This window comes from Procambarus clarkii, chromosome 54 (assembly GCF_040958095.1).
Source record: "Procambarus clarkii isolate CNS0578487 chromosome 54, FALCON_Pclarkii_2.0, whole genome shotgun sequence".
In the NCBI taxonomy this organism is placed as follows: domain Eukaryota; kingdom Metazoa; phylum Arthropoda; class Malacostraca; order Decapoda; family Cambaridae; genus Procambarus; species Procambarus clarkii.
The window spans coordinates 5,822,905-5,846,009 of NC_091203.1; positions in this window are offsets into that span (position 1 = coordinate 5,822,905).

The following is a 23,105-nucleotide window of genomic DNA, read 5'->3' on the forward strand; positions in this document are numbered from 1 at the left end:
AACTCAGTGAGTGTTAACTGAACGTGGAAATTATCACATGTGTGAGCATTTAGTTTAGTTTTAAGTTTCACAATCTTAAATTACATACTATCATCAACCCTGTATTGGGCTCTCGGGCATTCAGTTATCCACTCGGTAAGTGTTTAATGAACGTTGAAATCATTTCCTGTGTGCCCATTTTTTACTTGAACCCGTCTCCACTCCAAACCGGACCTGCGGTCCAAGTCGGGACCTTACGTCCTGACTGGTTTGGAGTGGAGATGGGTTCAAGTAAAAAATGGGCACACAGGAAATGATTTTGACGTTCAGTAAACACTTACCGAGTGGATAACTGAATGCCCGAGAGTCCAATATGGGGATGATGATAGTATGTAATTTAAGATTGTGAAACTTAAAACTAAACTAAATGCTCACACATGTGATAATTTCCACGTTCAGTTAACACACACTGAGTTGTAAACTGAAAGACTAAGCCAGCCAATGCATGGTTGATGATGATAGTAATATTTTAAGATTGAGAAACTTTAAACTAAATGACCAAACATGTATCGATTTTGCATTCAGTAAACACTTACTGAGTTGTTAACTGAATGCCGGAGCCGGCCAATACAAGGTTTGTGATAGTAATATTTTATTTTTTATTTACGATGGAGAAACTTTAAACTAAAAAATGAGGTCACATGTAGGGATATCTATGTTCAGTAAACAGTTACTGAGTTGTAAACTGAATTGTCGAGCCACCCAATACCTGGTTAATGATAATAGTATTTCACGATGGAAAAACCTTATCCTAAACTAAAAATGAGCTCACATGAAGTGATTTTCACTTACTGAGTTGTTAACTGAATGCCTGAGCTATACAATATATAGTTGGTGATAGTAGTATTAATTCAAGATGGAAAACTTTAAACTAAACTAAAATGAGCGCACATGAAGTGATTCTCACGTTCATTAAACACTTACTAAGTTGTTAACTGAATGTCTGAGACATCCAATACATGGTTGATGATAGTAGTATTAATGACATTGATAATACGAGGTCTTGAACAACAAAGCTGTGATATTGAAAAGAAACTGAACTGAATTTGAAAATTTATTAATATATGTAATGTGAAGCCAATCTACTGGAAAACAGTAAGCCAACTTTATTTGAAAAGAATATGAGAAGACTGAAAAGCTGGGGGCAAGAAAAATGGTTAAAAATAAGAAGTAATGATCTTCATAAACATAACATAACATATCCATGACCATAATTAATACAGTGTGAACTCTCTTAAACTGTGCTAACCGTGAAATCTCGTCACTAAGCATAACTTGTCACTCTGCGAAACATATTATTGACTATAAGTGCGACAGTGAGAATGAAAATGACCACTTATGTTTTGGAGTGCTATTTTTAGTTGAGAAATACTGTAAAGGATGATTATCGACTAAAGGGAATTTCGCGGACTGCTGGTGTTTGATGTGTTGAACTGCTTAAAGGAAGCATATTTGCTAGTAAAAATTCCTGTGAAATAATGCGTGTTATATGTTTTGACTATCTAGCTAATAGCGTATTGCCTGGCTAATAATGAAATGTCACATTTTGTCTGACTCACTTAACACAAGTGAAGAGAAAACATTGAAAAACTTGCAAAGGTTAAAAACTCTGTGAAATCATATCTGTTATGTTAAGTTTTGACTAGCTGATTAATAGCATACTACTACTACATTATTGTCTTTATGTTATGTTTACCTTGATAGCGTTGTAATGCTTGGAAATTGAATGTGCGGATCCCGTTTCCCTCTTACTGCACATAAATAATGGATGCTGTAAAGTATTTTTTATGGAACATGACTCTTCTTATTCTTACCCCTTTTTAAAACTAGATGCAATAACCAAGCTATGTTTGCCTTCTCTCTCTTTCTCAATATGGATGTGGGTTGGTGTGGGTTATTTGTGTGAACTCGGGAGATATGATCACCACATATAAGTTTCTCAAAGGAAATGATAAGCTATGTAAGGACCTTTTATTTAACACTCACACACACACACACACACACACACACACACACACACACACACACACACACACACACACACACACACACACGACATCCGTGCAGTAGTGAGATTCCCCTTTGATGGTTGTGCACGTGACAATGTAAAATTAAAATGTGCAAAGATGATTCAGAGTGCTATTTAGTAGAGAAATGATACAAAATTGTTTTTATTGACTAGTGAGAGCCCGTAGCATGTATGGTGTGGGATATTGCGGTCCTTAACCTAGTCAAGTGATAGACAGACAGACAGACAACAACAATAGGTAGTGGCCCTCGCGTCTATTTGATTTGATAGAAGAAAAAATGAAGACTAGTAGTCCCTGTTTTTAAGATGAAAAACTTTTAACTATAAAAATGTTTGACTGAGTGACTGACTGACCGCTTTTCTGGTCAGGTCTACAGGTCTGCAAGAAATAATAGTAATGTAGGTAGGGAACATGTCTCCTCGGCTCTTTTATCTCCCATAAAGCCTTTCCTCCTATCTCAACCCTATTAGTTCATGCTCTCGTGTTTCACTTTTTGTTAAAACTAAATCTTCAACAAGATTCTGTAGATCTGAGGCAAAGTGAAATTGACAGTGCTTAATTTAGAAACTGAACTTGTGGTCGGTCTCGAACCCATTGTCGATGGCCCGACTTATATTGAATTTTGTAACTAGTTGATCAAGATTGTAACTTGCTTAACTAAATGAATTGAGGGGTTCAGTTCCTGAGCCCATTATGTGCCTCTGTAACCCTTTCCAATACCGCCCGCAAGATGGGTATGGGGTGCATAATAAATGAACTAAACTAGCTAAACTGTCATACAGTACTAATGGCATAAGGTCAGCCTGACGAAACTGTAGATGCTATGTCCTACCAAATTGAAGCCGGGTATTTCACTAATGACTCAACTCGAGAGAGAAACAGTCTATCCCATAACATATTAGAGTCTTCAGTCCACTGTTGGTGTTGGTGTTTGACTTACTGAGTCAGTGTAAGGGCTAAACACGGTTCACATTTCAATATTCAGACATCGGACGGAAAGTTGCTCGTTACTCTTAAAATGATATTTGGGCAAAGAACGAAGTTACCATATTGGTCATGTTAAATTAGTGATATTTGGGCAAATAACGATGTCATCATGTGGGTCGTGTTACGTTACAAGGTTATAAGGGTGAGAGTGATGGGGCTTGAAAATTGACATTAGTCTTCCATCCTCTGGTGCGCTGTCAGTCTAAGTGAAATGAAAAAAGATATGTGAACAGCGGCGGCAGGAGAAAGGAATTGATGTTACTTTCCCCCAACTATTAAATGATCTGAATAGAGAGAGAGAGAGAGAGAGAGAGAGAGAAACCACTGACTGCTATTTGTATCCCATGCAGTTGTGTTTACAACAAATTATGATTTGTTATAATAATAAGATTGAAGACCAGCTTGTGACTCTCGATATTCTTAAAAAATGTTATTTGAGCAAAGAATGATGATACCATGTTGGTCACGTTGTGATACAAGGTTACACATATGATCAGAAATAATACTAAAGGCTTTGCACAGAACATCCGGTCTGGGAAGGGTGAAGTGATGCTTGATGGCTTGGGCTTGGAAGAGGGGTGGGAGGGGGGGTAGGGGTTTTGTGGGGATTGATGGGGAGAGGGTAAGGTCCTCCCAGTACCTCCCAGTACCTCGTCTCTAACCCTGTCCATGGAGGACAGAAGAAAATGTATATATGCTGGTTAGCATTGTAAATGTGTGGCCACGTCTGTGGTAGAAAATAATAAAAAAAAAAAAAAAAAAAAAAAAAAGTACCTCGTCCATCTCACTACGCCTCAAACCACCACGAAGGTTAGACCCTAACGAGACGGATTGCTGTTTCACTCATTCAGGAGTCTTAAACATTCTGTGACATTGTCTTGCTATGATAACGCCGTTGTGTGTTACAAGGTCTGCACAGCAGTAATTGTTGTAGGAAGAAGAGGTGATGGAGATTAGACACGATGAAGAGTAGACACGCATACATTTCAATGATATTTATTTGGGCCAGCAGATGTTGTGATCACAGTTAACAAGAACAATTTGTAGGTAGAGATTGCGTCTCCCGTGACGATGTGTTGACTTATATTGAATTTTGTAAGTAGCTCATCATTATTGTAACTTACTTAGCTAAAAATGAATTGTAGGGTTTAGTCCTGGACTCCTTTATGCGTCTCTGCAAGCCTTTACTGCCCATATGACTGCCTTGTGTGAGATTGGACTGTTTAGCAACATGTAGGTAGTTCTTGATGGAATTTGTATGTTGTGCTCATGGCACGCCTTTGCTATGTCCCAGTGTGAGTGTCAGGAGAGAGAGAGAGAGAGAGAGATGGTACACCTCAGGCTCGCTCCCCACCAAAAAAAATGTTTCCCTCTTTTAGTAAATGCTAACCTACAGACTTTGACTGAGTTTACTAAGTGATGTGCCATGTGGTGACACTTCTAAGGTCGATGTGACAGTATGTGGTCCTGGTTGGTACCACTTTAGAAGGTAAGGGGGGGAGGGTGCCCCACTCTAGAAGGCAATGGAGGGGAGGGAGAGGGGGCCCTGATGGTATGGGGAGATGAGGGGTGGGAGTGATTGACGATGACAGGTGTGGACCTGCCGGCAGTAGTAAGAATGTCGCTCCTTAACGAATCCGCAGTGTTGGGAGAGGCCTGTTGGGGTGAACATCTCCAGACCACTCTGAAGACATCGAAAAACCATTAAGGCAATGGACCACATCCCTCCTGCTGCAGCTCTCATCTCCTCCTGGACTCTCCTACCCTCCTCCTCTCACTTCCGGCTGTGTGCATAGCTCGAAGAAAATAATGGATGTCAAAAACCACAAATGACCCTAAGCACTCTCACGCCGAGGGGAAGCTCCCCTCACCCCTCCCCCACCCCAAACAACATATCCGCCTATGTTGGGACTCCTCACACCTACACTCAGCCTCTACATAGGCTGAGTGTAAATGTGATACGTACTATCATCTTTAATCAAAACTATTATCTACTCACAGGAATAAGTCTACGGCAAACACACATACATATTTAAATACTCTTTCCACATATTCCACTCATATCCTCGTATTTCTTACTCTACCACATAGCCCACATACTCTCCTACCCCCAAACAACATGACCCCCAATCTTTCCTGACCGCATACCCAAACACCGGACACTCACACGCGTCCGACACGCCACAACTTCCGGGAAAATCCCCCAAAACCCCTTGTGCTCCACCTGGCCAGATGGTGCGCGCGGTTCTAGTCACAGGGGTCCCACCTGGCCAGATGGTGTGCGTCGTCGTAGTTCTAAACTTCACTACTCACTCATATATAGTTCATCTGTGTCAACTCAAGTGTTGTTCATCTGTGTCCACTCAAGTATCGTTCATATGTGTCCACTCATGTACTCACCTAGTTGTGTTTGCGGGGGTTGAGCTCTGGCTCTTTGGTCCCGCCTCTCAACCGTCAATCAACATGTGTACAGGTTCCTGAGCCTATTGGGCTCTATCATATCTACACTTTAAACTGTGTATGGAGTCAGCCTCCACCACATCACTTCCTAATGCATTTCATTTGTCAACAACTCTGGGACTAAGAAAGTTCTTTCTAATATTTCTGTGGCTCATTTGGGCACTCAGTTTCCACCTATGTCCCCTTGTGCATCTGCCCCTTGTGTTAAATAGCCTGTCTTTATTTACCCTATCAAATCCCTTCAGAATCTTGAATGTGGTGATCATGTTCCCCTCTAACTCTTCATTCTTTCAGCGAAGTAAGGTTTAATTCCCGTAGTCTCTCCTCGCAGCTCATACCTCTCAGCTCGGGTACTAGTCTGGTGGCAAACCTTTGAACCTTTTCCAGTTTAGTCTTGTCGGAAAATCCGACACTAATTACTAATATCATACAGGCAGATAATACTGCTGCCATTGTATACACAAGTTAACCCATAGAAAATGTAACTTGTAGTGGAAATTTCCGTCTATAGAAAACGGGATATCATTGCCACATACTATTATAAATTCACCAGCTATTCTGCTGGGAATTATTCTAAAATACATTAGTCATTGGACTTTACCATCATAAAAACATCTCATATAAATTGACTTAATTATCAGAATTAAAATAGAGTAAATGTGATCCTTCTATCACTTACTGTCATCTGGACAATGTAGGCCAGTAGCGTCAGTGAGGAGGGAGTGGTCAGCCATTGTTATTGTTACTTAGACCAGAGGCACAAGAGCAAACTCGGCTCCTGTTAATTTTACTTGGACGAAGTGTTATGGAAACCAAAGGTGTACCATCATCAACACGCTGTCAACAAATACAAGTTAAGTGTTCTGCCGAAACCCATTTATCTATCATTTGTGGCCATTAATGTCAGTAGATAGGGGCGGGCCGGTTAGAATACGAACTGCCTCTTAATAAAAGGTAATTAAGCCTAGGTCTTTATGGTTCAATGTACAGTATTTTCTCTGATATAGCTGTCATATATTAGGATTCTGGCTTTTTAACTAGCGCCCTTTTGACAGGTCAAGACGAGGAAACATGCTTTGTGTATCAGTTACCAGGGTGATGGAAGCTACCTCACGAGGAAAATTTGGTGTCAACATCCTGGTTATATCTGGTGGACTAAGGCCTGCTGTACAAATAAGATAAGGAACCTCCTCAATGTATATTATGTAGTTTAATACTGTAGTTTGATTGGCTGCATATATATAAATTCAATATAACCCCCCCCCCCCTAATATGCAGTGGATCGATTTGTGAGATTATTGCAGAAATACAGTCCACTTATCATCATACAAATTGCTATCAAAATATATAAATTAACGTAAATATAAATTCTATATAACTTCATATAAATTAAATAAATATAAATCTCACAGGTCGGTTCCCACAAGTCATATCCTTGACTAGATATGGACTCCATGCTTGGGCTGCATAATTCAGGATTGGCCATACCATATGTGGTATGCAAAGTTCTGAATGATTCTTTACACAAGTTTCTGAATGCCGTTCGTATGTTGGCCAGCCTGGCATATGCCGCTGATGTTATGCTCTTGATACGGGCTGCAGAAGACAGGTCTGGCGTGATATAAACCCCCAAGTCTTTTTCTTTCTCTGACTCATGAAGAATTTCCTCTCCCAGATGATATCTTGTATCTGGCCTCCTGCTCCCTACATATATCTTCATTACATTTGGTTGGGTTAAACTCTAACAACTATTTGTTCGACCATTCCTTCAGCTTGTCTAGGTCTTTTGAAGCCTCAAACAGTCCTCTTCTGTCTTAATCCTTCTCATAATTTTGGCATCTTCCACAAACATTGAGAGAACTTTCCACCCTTCACAAAATTGGGGGTTAATACCAGAAGTAATCTACTCCAAGTACGTTTCATCGAAGCTGGTTCTTCCTCGAATAAAATTTAGTAATTGTACTAAATATTATTAAGAAACATTAGATAAATCGATTACTGATAAAAGATTATATAACGATCAACCAAGCAATTATTCTCATTTGATCTTTATGAGGCTAACATATTACTTTAAAATCTCAAATCAAATAAACTAATTCTTTTCAATTGATCTAGATTCTCTCAATCAAAGAAATAAGAGAAAAGATTTCTGCTGCTTAGCTGTAATAGTGAACGAAGAGGTAGCGGTGCAATGTCGTCGTCTGATACTTGCAGCAACACGTGAGTTCAAGCATGGCGTAGGAACATGATGACCACGACCGCTTACAACTCAAGCTGAAATTTCAACTGTATATAATCATGGGTTACACCTACTATCTAATATCCTCACTATACCATAAAATTAATAAATTTAATTCCTTATGGACGTACTTATTATTTGGGGAAGTCGCGTAGCATAACGATGGACAGTGCACAGTACAAGGATATAAAAAGAGATCTCATAATATAACCAAAACTATAGCACTTAACCTGCTGGTTGTCCACCGAAGCAATTCCAGATTGCTACTGGAGCAATTGCATGCTCCTAGGCCGATTAACTGCAAGGGCCTAACATAGTATTGGTGGAAATCGACTCTCCCAAGACTCACGATGTGAATGTTGGCGTCTCTCGCTCACGCATTCACAACAGAAATTACTAATCATGGATAATTCTTTTCCATGTAATTACTGATGTAACGCGTTAATGAGAACCGGTTTCCAATTATAGGGAATTAAATATTATCATATTCTCGTTATATGGTGTTAAACGAGAAATGGAGAGAAAATTTATCTCCTCCATAGCATTTGTGTGTAACAGATGAAACTGCTACTTGATAATAATTTCAGTTAATAACTCTCGGTTTTGGATTAATGGGAGCTATATTATCCGTAGTTAATTACTGTACGGAATATTGATAATTTTAGAGAACCACATTCAATTCTCTAACATATTAGTAATAAATATGTTTAAATATACATTATCTGACACAATCCTGTCTCTCGATGTCGTGAGAATATTAGCAATAGGCTCAGATAAAGAAATATTAATTCATGTTAACACTACCGTTAATGAAATTATTAACTACTGTAATTAGTATATAATAATGATGTATTATAATACAATGGTAGTGTATTAGTGTTGGAAATTTCCAACATAACTCCGGAGGGGGGGGGGGGAAACTCGGGTCGCAGTTCAATGTTGAGTACTGACGTACCTATCCAAAAGTTAATATTAATGTTAGTATGTTAGTACTTTAGCACACACATAACAGATGTCCTGTAATTGTCAAGGACATACAAGACTTTAAGTCTTGTAAAGTAAATCATGTTAAATGTAAAACATGGAATTGTGAATCATCTGAAGTTAATAACTACTAAAGCCTACAATATGCTCAAAGACTAGTGTCGCGATGACATGTAACGGTTATGTTGCTAAGTCTTAAAGATTTGTAAACTCATAAATGCTCTAGATGGAATAATGTTATAGTTGATAGCCTACACAAACAAATTGATGATTAAATCATACAATTTAAGGTAACTGAGAATCCACCATGAGGTGAATGTCCTGGGGTCATTGTGACTTGTAACTGATTTGTTCCTTGACATCACAACACAGCATCATCATGATTACTCAAATTGGATGGGAAATTATTTGCTCTTAGTCAGAGCTATAATAGGCTTGTAATTTCCTTTTACATTCTTGAGCAGGTGCTCTAGGTGGGCGGGTGCTCGGTGGATCAGAATTGTTGTCCTCGGAAACCGTAGGTGAAGTTGCTTCTGCTAAACTGCTAATTCGAGAGGTACCAACTTCTCTAATGTTTTTAGGGTAGTAGAGCCTCGGCACAAAACCCGTACTACTCAGGATGCCTTGGTGATCTGGGTGGATAGAGACAATTTTGCCTATAGGCCATTCTGTCCTGGGTCCATCACTGTCAATCAGTACTAGGTCTCCTGGTTTGAGCTGAACTTTATTATAGGGGCTCGAAGCTACATAGTGGTACTCTCGTAGAGCTGTGAGGTACTCTCGAGACCACACCTCATTCCATCTTTCAATTACTCTCGAAAGATGGTGGTAACTTTTCACTAAGTCACTCCTAGTTACATGGGAAGGGTCGACGGGATCCTCTTCTGCCAAAGGTATCAGAGGGCTCAGCAGGCCTCCATGTATTAAATGTGAGGGACTCAGGGGTTCTCTCTGTGAGAAGTCATCTGATAGGTAAGTTAATGGGCGATTGTTGACTCGTGCCTCAATTTCCACGACGAGTGTTTGGAGTTCAGAGAAACTAATTTTCTGTCGATGCTAGGTCTTCCTTAAACATTTCTTGACAGTCCCTATCATACGTTCGTAGAACCCACCTTGCCAGGGGGCTCTAGGTGCAATAAATTTCCAGTGGCATTGTCGTCTCTGCAGGACTGACTGCATTTCTGGATGATTCCATATCTCTCGTAGGCAGGCTTCTCCTGTCACAAAATTTGAACCATTATCAGATATCATTAGTTTGGGACAGGATCTGCGTGCTGCAAATCTACGAAATGCTAGGATGAAGGCTTCGGCACTCATGTCAGAAGTCACTTCTAGATGTATGCCTCGTGTGGTTGCACACGTGAAGAGGCAAATATAAGCTTTCTCTGGTATCTTATCTAGAGTGCCAGTGAGAAGCAAGGCTCCTGTGTAATCGACACCAGTGGTCTCAAAGGGACGAAGATGAACTACTCTCTCCTTAGGGAAAGGTGAAGGTCCTGGGTAAGGACACACTCGAGCGTCATATCTTTTGCAAATTACACAGAACTTAATGAGTGATTTGACAGTTTGACGACCTTGGGGAAGCCAATATTTCTGTCTCAAGTCGGTGAGAGTGTCCAACACTCCACCATGCAAAGTACCATATTGATGATGATGTAAAACTAGAAGTTTTGAAATAATGTGGTGACGTGGTAGATGGATCGGATTCTTTGTATCCAAATCAATTTTTGAATGAAGCAGACGTCCTCCACACCTTAATATATTATGAGTGTTGGTATCATACCAGATACCTAGAGACTTGACTAATTTATCTGGAAGATTTTCATATTCACTTCCATACGTCTCTTGTTGTGCACGTTTAATCCAGTAGAGGATAGGATTGGGAAACTTATGCCTGATTCCTATCATAGCAAGAAAGTCAAACACATCTGCTGTCACTCTTAAAACCTTACTCAAGTTAGAATTATTGTGAGGATTAATAACCGAGATTCGATGAGGTTCGGGGTCTTTCATGGGAGTAGTGATACTGGTCACTATGACTTGTGGTTTCTGTTTGGGCCACTGACCACTAACAAGCCATGAATGTCCATTAAACCACATCGAAGACTTGATTAGCTATTTTTATGTAAACCCTCGTGATAAGTAATCTGCAGGATTGTCCTTAGTGGGGACATGTCTGAATTTATATCCAGCAGATAATTCATGAATTTCCCTAACGCGATTACTAACGTAGGGAGTTTTGTTGTTGTTATTTCTTACCCATTGTAGGACTGCCTCATTGTCTGACCACACTACGATTTCACCAAAGTGGATATTATTGAGTGTTCTGGTCAGGCAATGAGCCAATCGTACTGCCACCAGTATTGCAGTTAACTCCATTTGAGGTAAAGATCTCTTCTTGATTGGAGCAACTCTTGTTTTAGATGTGAGTAAAATTAATTGTGCACTATTGACTAAGTAGGCTGCAGCGCCATACGCTTTGCCAGAGGCATCGCAAAAAACGTGCAAATTTGTGGGTAAGTTTTGTCCTGAAGCATCACGAGGAAATTTCAAAACACCTAATTGATTGAAATCCGTTGTGAGTATTTGCCATTTATCTTGCAACTCAATTGGCAACGGATCATCCCATCCCATATGTTTCTGCCAGCATTCCTGCATGAGGAGTTTGCCTCTTATTAAAATAGGACTAAGTAAGCCCAAAGGGTCAAATGGTTGACTGACATATGAGAGTAATTTTCTCATGGTAAGGGATGAATTATTGGTTTGTACTGACTTGACATTCATCTCGTCAGTACCTGTGTTCCATTCCACGCCCAGAACTTTTAATTGATTAGGTACCTGATAACCCGGAAATTCTTTCTCGATTATCTGGTTTAATGATATATTGTTTGAGGCCCATGATTGTAGTGGCATATTGGCTCCTAACAACTCACGGTTAGCCTCATGGTAAATTTCTACCAATTTGAATTTGTCATTAGTAGTTCCCTGGAAATTATCGACATACAAGTTGTCACTGATCTCCGTTTTATAAGGGCTATTTGACTTCTTCAAATGTGTATCTAATGTGGCTTGAAGTAGAAACAGGGAAGAAGTCGCTCCGAATAGCACAAAGGCAAATCGGTAAGTTATGACATCACTGTCAGGATCCAGTGGGTCCTTAATCCAGAGAAATTTGGTGTAATTACGATCCTCCTCTTGCTAGCCTACTCTAAGGAAAGCCTTACTGATATCAGCAGTATAAGCGAAAATACCAGTGCGGAATCTTAATAATACATCATGTAGCCTTAGTGTTAGGCTAAGTCCCGTTTGGAGACATTCATTCAAGGACACGCTGTTTGCCTTCACTTTGGCACTACAGTTGAAGACAATACGTATTGGCGTTAACAATGAATCTTTCACCACAGCGTGATGGGGTAAATAGTGACCTGTTTTTCTGTCATCATAATCAACAACTTCGATAAATTTACTGTTGAGTTGTTGTTGAATTAATTGATGATACATGTTCAATTTATCTGGCTGCTTTCTTCAGCCGTATTAATTGAAATTGTAATTGAGAGGCTGCCATGAAATAATTAACTGGAAGTTGTGGATGATTCAACTTTCATGGCAGTCTCACCAAGTATTGTTTGTCTTTATAGACAACTGTGTCCAGATATTGCTGGTAAGTCCACGTATCAACAGGGCTTGGTTTATCAGGGACAATACCTAAAGTGTCTAAATCCCACAGACGATGTACAGGTGGATCAGACTCATTATCTTCAGATATTTCTCTGAAATGTAAGGGTGACTGTTCCAAGCCTAGTCACGCCACTATTGAATTGTTAGTTTGTTTGTTGGTTGACGCTGTTTTTTGTTGGAGAAACACCGGTCCAGTAAGCAATTTGCCTCCAGCAGATGACAACAAATTCATTCCGTGTTGTCTGGTGCATCCTGTTATAAATTTATAATAATAGTCAGCGCCTATAAGGATACCAACATCTGTGAGGCAGTCAGAATTTATTTTGTGATCTGCTAGCCTCATGCGGTTTCGTTTGAGATATCTCACAGTGCGAGCTAGTCCTGTGACCTGCAGGTCTGAAGGAATTTTATCTACTACTACCGCTTGTATTGGACTAGTGGAAGATCCAAGTCTCACTAACACCTTGACTACTTGGTATTCACGAAGGTCCACTATTAGTTAAGAACCCAGAAATATTCAGTCTCACACTTTTGGCAGGTTTTAATTTCAACTGCTCGACTAATTGTTGTGTGATGAAGTTATCTGTGATCCTTGATCAAAGAGACCTCTAGTGTTAACTCTAGACTTCCTATCAATTAGTTTGAGTTGAGCCATAGGCAGAGTGGTATTATAGCCTGACTCAGAAGCAAGTACATTTATTTCTTAATGTACCTTGCAATATTGTACTGTGGTAGAATTCATAGAATCCTCCCTAGGTGTCACAGATTGTGTAGAAGTTTTTCTACATAAGGCATAATGATGTATACCTTTGTTGCATCTACTGCATAACCGTAGCTGCACTAGACATTTACTGGGATCATGAGAACCCATGCACTTGGTGCATCTGTGTAATTCTTGTAGCCGTTTAATCCTGGTATTAAAGTTAGGATAAACAGTGCATTTGTAGGTGACATGTTCTTGATCACAAAACTGACACCTTCTCTCTCTGGCTGAGTTTGTCCTTTTAGTAGACACATCAATTGCAACGTCAGAGGGAGATACAGAATAAATACCTACACTACCACTCCTTTTTCCATTGGATGGAGTAGTCATAGGTTTGAATTTATTGGACTTATTCAAAGTCGATTTGGGTTTGACTGAGTTGTCAATGTTAGGTTGTTTAGACTCAGGTTTAATCTTATCATGAGTTTTCAACCTGTTAACCGTTATTCTCAGTCCCTCGAATATTTGCTCGAGAGTGAGAAACTCGGTTTTATAGTGTGAACAGATATCTCCTAAAATATTTCGAGATAATTTCCTCTGTAAAAGTAACTTAATTGACCATTCTGAGGCTGGTACATCAACTTTAGTACCTAAGGCCTTCACTAGAGACTCTACTTCTAGCCTGAAGCTTTGAAGTGAGTCTGGTCGGTTACTTGGTGCATTCAGATCCAGTAACTGGTAATACAGGTTAGCTATACTCAACTCCTTGTTGCAATAGTTCAACTTTAGTAGTTTTATAGCTTCCTCATAATTACTCTCAGTGAGAGCTAGGCTATTTATGACCTTTTTAGCCTCCCCTCCTGGTGACCTGAAGATTCTTACCTCAGTGTGTGGTATAGGTCTGAGTGTTGTGGGCAATTGACTGTGTCCTACTAATGCTACTTTATACATGAGGTATAAGCAGCAAATAAATTGGTATGTATTAGGCTAGCCTATGTGGTACTCTGCTGGTAGCCACAATTAATAAAATGTGTTAGCCTAGATTACTACACACAGTAATTAGTTATGATTATGGTATTAATTGTAATTTGTCCGGTTCGAAGGACCATATTTTGTGTTGGGAAGAAAGTTTACTCTCTATTGATTGATTGATATTTAATTAATAGATTAATTTGAATTAATCGAAAGACAACCCTATTTTGACTGAAAAGGGAAACAGATTAAGTTAAATTATTAGGACTGAAACACCAGTGCCTATGGATAAGAAACTATTAAAGATTTATTCTTTAAAATTAAATGGGTTGTATAATATAACAATGTTCGAAAATAAACTTCCGTCCTTCACAAAATTGGGGGTTTATACCAGAAGTAATCTAATCCCAGTTCGCTTCATCGAGGCTGGTTCTTCCTCGAATAAAATTTAGTAATTCTACTAAATATTATTAAGAAACATTAGATAAATTGATTACTGAAAAAGATTATATATCGATCAACCAAGCAATTATTCTCATTTGATCTTTATATTACGTTAAATATCTCAAATCAAACAAACTAAGTCTTTTCGATTGATCTAGATTTTCTCAATCAAAGAAATAAGAGAAAAGATTTCACCTGCTTAGCTGTAATAGTGAACGGAGAGGTAGAGGTGCAATGTCGTGGTCTGCTACTTGCAGCAACATGTGAGTTCAAGCATGGCGTGGGAACATGATGACCAGGACCGCTTACAACACAAGCTGAAATTTCAACCGTATATAATCATGGGTTACACCTACTATCTAATATCCTCACTATGCCATAAAAGGAATAAATTTAATTCCTTATGGACGTACTTATTGTTTGGGGAGGTCGCTTAGCATAACGATGGACAGTGCACAGTACAAGGATATAAAAAGAGATCTCATTATATAACCAAAACTATAGCACTTAACCTGCTGGTTGTCCACCGAAGCAATTCCAGATTGCTACTGGAACAATTGCACGCTCCTAGGCCGATTAACTGCAAGGGCCTAACATAGTATTGGTGGAAAACGACTCTCCCGGGACGCACGATGTGAATGTTGGCGTCTCTTGCTCGTGGCTTAATCGCGAATAATGGCGGCTGTCCGCCCTCCCTCAACTCGTCTCACGCATTCACAACAGAAATGACTAATTATGGATAACTCTTTTCCGTGTAATTACTGATGTAACGCGTTAATGAGAACCGGGTTGCAATTATAGGGAATTAAATAATATCATATTCTCGTTAAATGGTGTTAAACGAGAAATGGAGAGAAAATTTATCTCCTCCATAGCATTCGTATGTAACAGATGAAACTGCTACTTGATAAAAATTTCAGTTAATAACTCTCGGTTTTAGATTAATGGGAGCTATATTATCCGTAGTTAACTAATGTACAGTTAACTACTGTACGGAATATTGATAATTTTAGAGAACCACATTCAATTCTCTAACATATTGGTAATAAATATGTTTAAATGTACATTATCTAACGCAATCCTGTCTCTTGATGTCGTGAGAATATTAGCAATAGGCTCAGATAAAGAAATATTAATTCATGTTAACACTACCGTTAGTTAAATTAATAACTACTGTAATTAGTATATAATAATGATGTATTATAATACAATGGTAGTGTATTAGTGTTGGAAATTTCCAACAATGAACGACACATGAGTGAAGTCAGATGATCGACACATGAGTGGACCCTGATGAAGGACACACATGGGTGGACACAGATGAACGACACACGAGTGATCACAGTTGAACGATACTTGAGTGGACACATATGAAAGACACTCATGAGGGGACACAGATGAACGACACACGAGTGGACACAGATGATCGACACATGAGTGGACACGTCTTCTGCAGTCTAATATCAAGAGGATAACATCAGCGGCATATGCCTGGCCAACATATGAACGGCATTCAGAAACTTGTGTAAAGAATCATTCAGAACTTTGCATACCACATATGTCATGCCAATCCTTAAGTATTCAGCCCCAGCATGGAGTCCACATCTAGTCCAGGATAAGACTAAACTGGAAAAGGTTCAAAGGTTTGCCACCAGACTAGTACCCGAGGTGAGAGGCATGAGCTACGAGGAAAGACTACGGGAATTAAAACTCACTTCAATGAAAGAATGAAGAGTTAGGGGGGACATGATCACCACATTCAAGATTCTGAAGGGATTTGATAGGGTATATAAAGACAGGCTATTTAACACAAGGGGCACACGCACAAGGGGACATAGGTGGAAACTGAGTGCCCAAATGAGCCACAGAGATATTAGAAAGAACTTTTTTAGTGTCAGAGTTGTTGACAAACGGAATGCATTAGGACGTGATGTGGTGGAGGCTGACTCCATATACAGTTTAAAGTGTAGATATGATAGAGCCCAATTGGCTCAAGAACCTCTACACCTGTTTATTGACGGTTGAGAGGCGGGACCAAAGAGCCAGAGCTCAACCCCCGCAAACACAACTAGGTGAGTACATGAGTGGACACATATGAACGATACTTGAGTGGACACAGATGAACAACACACGAGTGGACACAGATGAACGACACATGAGTGGACACAGATGAACAGCACATGAGTGGACACAGATGAGACACACGAGTGGACACAGATAAACGACACATGATTGGACAGAGATTAACAACATATGAGTGGACACATATGAAGGATACATAAGTGGACACAGAGTAACAACACATCAGGGTACACAGATGAACGATACATAAGTGGACACAGATGAACAACACATGAGTGGACACAGATGAAAGACACATGAGTGGACACAGATGAACAACACATGAGTGGACACAAATGAACAACTCATAAGTGGACACAGATTACCAGCATATAAGTGTACACATACGAACGATACATGAGTGGACACAGATGATCGACACATGAGTGGACGCAGATGAATGACACATGAGTGGACACAGATGATCGACACATGAGTGGACTCAGATGAAAGACACATGAGTGAACTCAGATGAAAGACACATGAGCGGACACATATGAACGATACTTGAGTGGACACAGATGAACAAGACGTGAGTGGACACAGATGAACGATTCATGAGTGGACACAGATAAACAACACATGAGGGGACACAGATGAAAGACACATGAATGGGCACAGATGAACAACACTTGAGTGGACACAGATGATCGACACATGATTGGACACAGATGAAAGACACATGATATATGTAAATGTTTCTGATATATGTAAATGATCTCCCGGAGGGTATAAATTCATTTCTCTTAATGTTTGCGGAAGATGCCAAAATTATGAAATGGATTAAGATAGAATGAAGACTTTTTGAGGCTTCAAAATAGCTAGACAAGCTGAACGAATGGTCGAACAAATGGTTGTTAGAGTTTAACCCAACCAAATGTAATGTATGAAGATAGGTGTAGGTACAAGGAGGCCAGATACAAGTTATCATCTGGGAGAGGAAATTCTTCAGGAGTCAGAGAAAGAAAAAGACTTGGGGGTACATATTACGCCAGACCTGTCTCCTGCAGCCCATATCAAGAGGATAACATCAGCGGCATATGCCAGGCTGGCCAACATACGAACGGCATTCAAAAACTTGTGTAATGAATCATTCAGAACTTTGTATACCATATATGTCGGGCCAATCCTGAAGTATGCAGCCCCAGCATGGAGTCCATATCTAGTCAAAGATAAGACTAAACTGGAAAAGGTTCAAAGGTTTGCCACCAGACTAGTACCCGCGCTGAGAGGTATGAGCTACGAGGAGAGACTAGGGGAATTAAACCTCACTTCGCTGAAAGAAAGAAGAGTTAGGAGGGACATGATCACCACATTCAAGATTTTGAAGGGATTTGACAGGGTAGATAAAGACAGGCTATTTAACACAATGGGCACACGCACAAGGGGACACAGGTGGAAACTGAGGGCCCAAATGAGCCACAGAGATATTAGAAAGAACTTTATAAGTGTCAGGGTTGTTGACAAATGGAATGCATTAGGAACTGATGTGGTGGAAGCTGACTCCATACACAGTTTCAAGTGTAGATATGATAGAGCCCAATAGGCTCAGGAACCTGTACACCTGTTGATTGACGGTTGAGAGGCGGGACCAAAGAACCAGAGCTCAACCCCCGTAAACACAACTAGGTGAGTATATAAGTGAGCACATATGAACGATACTTGAGTGCACACAGATGACCAAGACTTGAGTGGACACAGATGAACGATACATGAGTGGACACAGATGACCAACACATGAGTGGACACAGATGAAAGACACATGAGTGGACACAGATGAACATCACATAAGTGGACAAAGATGAAAGACACAAATGGGTGGACACAGATAAAAGACACATGAGTGGACACAGATGAACGAACCATGAGTGGACACATATGATCGACACATGAGTGGACTCAGATGAAAGACACATGAGTGGACACATATGAACGATACTTTAATGGACAGAGATGAACAACACTTGAGTGGACACAAATGAACGATACATGAGTGGACACAGATGAACGACACATGAGTGGACACAGATGAACGACACATGGGTGGACACAGATGAACGACACATGAGTAAACAACCCGTTCTCGCAAATTTAATAAGTCAATATTGACTTATTAAATACGTGCATAGGTGACATACTTAACATAATAGTTTCCCTTGAAAAGCTTCATAGAAAACACCGACCTTACCTACCCTACTTAGTATGTTAAGATAAGCATCTTATTGCTTCGTAATTACAATTATTACCTAACCTATACCTATAATAGGTTAAGTAACAATTGTAATTACGAAGCTATAAGATGCTTATTTTAACATACTAAGTAGGTTAGGTAAGGTCGGTGTTTTCTATGAAGCTTTTCAAGGGAAACTATTATGTTTAGTATGTCACCTATGCACGCAACTAATAAGTCAATATTGACTTATTAAATTTGCGAGAACGGGTTGGAGTAAACACAGATGAACAACATATGAGTGGACACATATGAATGATACTCGAGTGGACACAGATGAACAACACATGAGTGTATGCAAATGAAAGACCTATGAGTGGAACAGATGAACAACACATGAGTGTACACAGATGAACGACACATAAGTGGACACAGATGAACGACACTTGAGTAGACTCAGATGAAAGACACATGAGAGGACTCAGATGAACAAGACATGAGCGGACACAGATGAAAGACACGTGAGTGGACACAGATGAAAAACACATGAGTGGACACAGATAAACAACACATGAGTGGACACAGGTGCAAGACACACGAGTGGCAACAAATGAACGACACTATGACTGGACACAGATTAACTGCATATGAGTGGATACATATGAACGATACATGAGTGGACACAGATGAACGACACGTGAGTGGACAAAGATGAACGACACATGAGTGGACACAGATGAACAACCCATGAGGGGATACAGATGAAAGACATATAAGTGGGCACAGATGAACAACACTTGAGTGGACACAGATGAAAGACAAACATGAGTGGACACATATGAAAGGCACATGGGTGGACACAGATGATCGACACATGAGTGAACACAGATGAAAGACACATGAGTGGACATATATGAACGATACTTGGGTGGACATAGATGAACAACACTTGAGTGGACACAGATGAACGATACATGAGTTGACACAGATGACCAACACATGAGTGGACACAGATGATAGACACATGAGTGGACATAGATAAACAACACATGAGTGGACACAGATGAAAGACACACGAATGGCCAAAGATGGACGACATATGAGTGGACATAGATTAACTTCATATAAGTGGACACATATGAACGATACATGAGTGGACACAGATGAACGACACGTGAGTGGACACAGATGAACGATACATGAGTGGACACCTGAAAGAAACACATGGGTGGACATAGATAAAAGTCACATGAGTGGACACTTGAAAGAGACACATGGGTGGACATAGATAAAAGTCACATGAGTGGACAAAGTTGAACGACACATGAGTGGACACAGATACAAGACACACGAGTGGCAACAAATGAACGATACATGACCGGAAACAGATTAACAGCATATGAGTGGACACATATGAACGATTCATGAGTGGACACAGATGAACGACACGTGAGTGGACACAGATGAAGGACACATGAGTGGACACTGATGAACGACACATGAGTGAACACAGATGAACAGCATATGAGTGCAAAAATATGAACGATACTTGAGTGGACACTGATGAACAACACATGAGTGGACACAAATGAAAGAAACGACTGGACACAGATGAACAATACATGAGCGGACACGGATTAACAGTATATAAGTGAACACATATGAACGATACATGAGTGGACACAGATGAACGACTCATGAGTTGACAAAGATGAACATCATATGAGTGGACACATATGAACGATACTTGAGTGGACACAGATGAACATCACATGAGTGGACACATGAACGACGCTCGGGTGGACATAGATAACCAACACATGAGTGGACACAGATGAACAACACTTGAGTAGACACAGATGAAAGACACAGGAGTTGACACAGATGATAGACACATGAGTGGACACAGATGAACAACACATGAGCGAATTCAGATGATCGACACATGAGTGGACACATGGGTGGACACAGAAATTCATGAGGGAGATGAATGAAATGAGGATTACAATTAACAATCAGCAAAGTAAGCTAGCATCAGCAAGGGAGGAGATCAAATCTCTCACAGAGAAAAATAAAGAGACCGAGCATCAGATTATCATCCAAAGGGAAGGTGGGAATGTTACATTACAAGGAAATGCCTCTGTACCTGATACATTTGCGGATATACTGAAAAAGAGCTCAGAAGCAATGGACACAGTGAGGGAGGTAGCGATGCAAGCAGCTACGTCACAGGAAGCAGCAAGGTGCACCACTCAACTGCTGGAGAGAAAAAGATCAGTAGGTAATTGTAGGAATCAAAGAACAGGAAGGATCCAACAGGCGAGAATGGAATGGCAAGGATAGAGAGGCAGTACATGGGCTACTGAAGGGGTTACAGATGGAAAGGGCTGTACACAACATTGAGAAGGTTTTCAGGTTGGGCTGGTACAACAAGGACAGAAACCGACTTGTAAAGATGGTGTTTACAAACGAAACCACGAAGGAGGATATTCTCGAAAGGAAGAGTCGTCTGCAGCATATGGAGGGATACAAAAAAGTATTCCTGCAGAGGGACAGGACGAAGGAGGAGAGAGCCAGGGCAGCAGAGGCAAGGAGGAAGTGCAGGGAGAGAGGAGCAAACCAGGAAATCACAGCCCTCAACACAACAGTCCCAGAGACAAGAGAACCCAAAACCAGCATCCCAGCAACACCAGAAGGAAGGGCAACACCACCACCCTCTCTGTTAGAAACCCTCCCTTCCTCTCACCCTACTTGCCCCCACCCAACCCTCCCCCCCTCCCCCACCCCATTCTGACCCTGACACCATTTCCCCATTTCCATCATGTCCCCCCTCCCACTTTTCCCCCCTCCCTCTTCATCCCATACCCTCCCTATCCCTCCTCCCCCCTCACCCCGTATCCTCCATGTCCCCCCTATCTCCTTAACCCACACCCTACCTGTCCCCCCTTCCCTTAAACCCCCACCCCCCACCCCAAAATCCTCTGAGACCCTGCAAACTACCTCACAGATCCTCTCACCCACGGAACAGCTTCCCACACCAGCAGAATGCTCGCCAAGAAAGGGACATGAAAATGAACAGAAGAAAGTGAGCTTCAAGGAGATGTACATCTAACATAGATGGGATTTCAAATAAAACAAGTGAACTTGGAGAATGGGCAGTAGAAGAAAACCCAGACATAATAGCACTCACAGAAACAAAGTTAACGAAAATCATAACAAATGCAGTGTTTCCACAGGGCTACTATGTAGTGAGGAAAGAGAGAGAAGGGAGAGGAGGAGGTGGTGTAGCTTTGCTACTAAGGGAAGGTTGGAGTTTCGAAGAGATGGTAATTCAGAACTGTGAAGGTTTCAGTGACTACATATCAGGCACCATAGCAACTGGAGGACAGAAAATTATAATAGTAGTCATATATAACCCCCCACCGAATGACAGAAGACCCAGACAGGAATATGATAGAAACAACTTGGCCACCATCAATATAATAGAGAGAGCAGCTTCTGTGGCTAGCAGGAACGGATCCAGACTTCTAATCATGGGAGACTTCAACCATGGGAAGATAGATTGGGGGAACAGAGACCCACATGGAGGCCCAGACACATGGAGAGATAAGCTGCTGGATGTGGCAACAAGAAACTTTCTAAGTCAACACGTCAAGGGACCGACAAGAATGAGAGGAGGGGATGAACCAGCCTTGCTTGATCTGATATTTACCCTTAATGAGTCAGATATAAGGGAAGTTAAGTTGGAAGCCCCCTTGGGAATGAGTGATCATAGTGTATTGAGCTTTGAGTACCTGGTTGAGCTGGGAATTATCACCCCCAAAAAAGAACTGGGAACCAAAGGGCTGGCGTACCGAAAGGGAAACTATGAGGAAATGAATAAATTCCTATGGGATATACATTGGGACACAGAACTCGGAACCAAGTCCGTACAAGACATGATGGACTATGTCACCCAAAAATGTCAGGAGGCTGTAAGCAGGTTTGTCCCAGCCCGACAGGAAAAAAACAGAGAAGCAAAGGAAGAACCCATGGTTTAATAAGGATTGTATGAAAGCAAAGGAGCTGAACAAAAGGGCATTGAGGAACTTCCGTAATAACAGAACACCAGAAAGTAGAGAGAGATACCAGAGAACCAGGAACGAGTATGTCAGTGTGAGAAGAGCAGCTGAGAAAAGGTATGAAAATGATATAGCTAATAAAGCCAAGACCGAACCAAAGCTACTACACAGTCACATCAGGAGAAAGACAACAGTGAAGGAACAGGTGATGAAACTT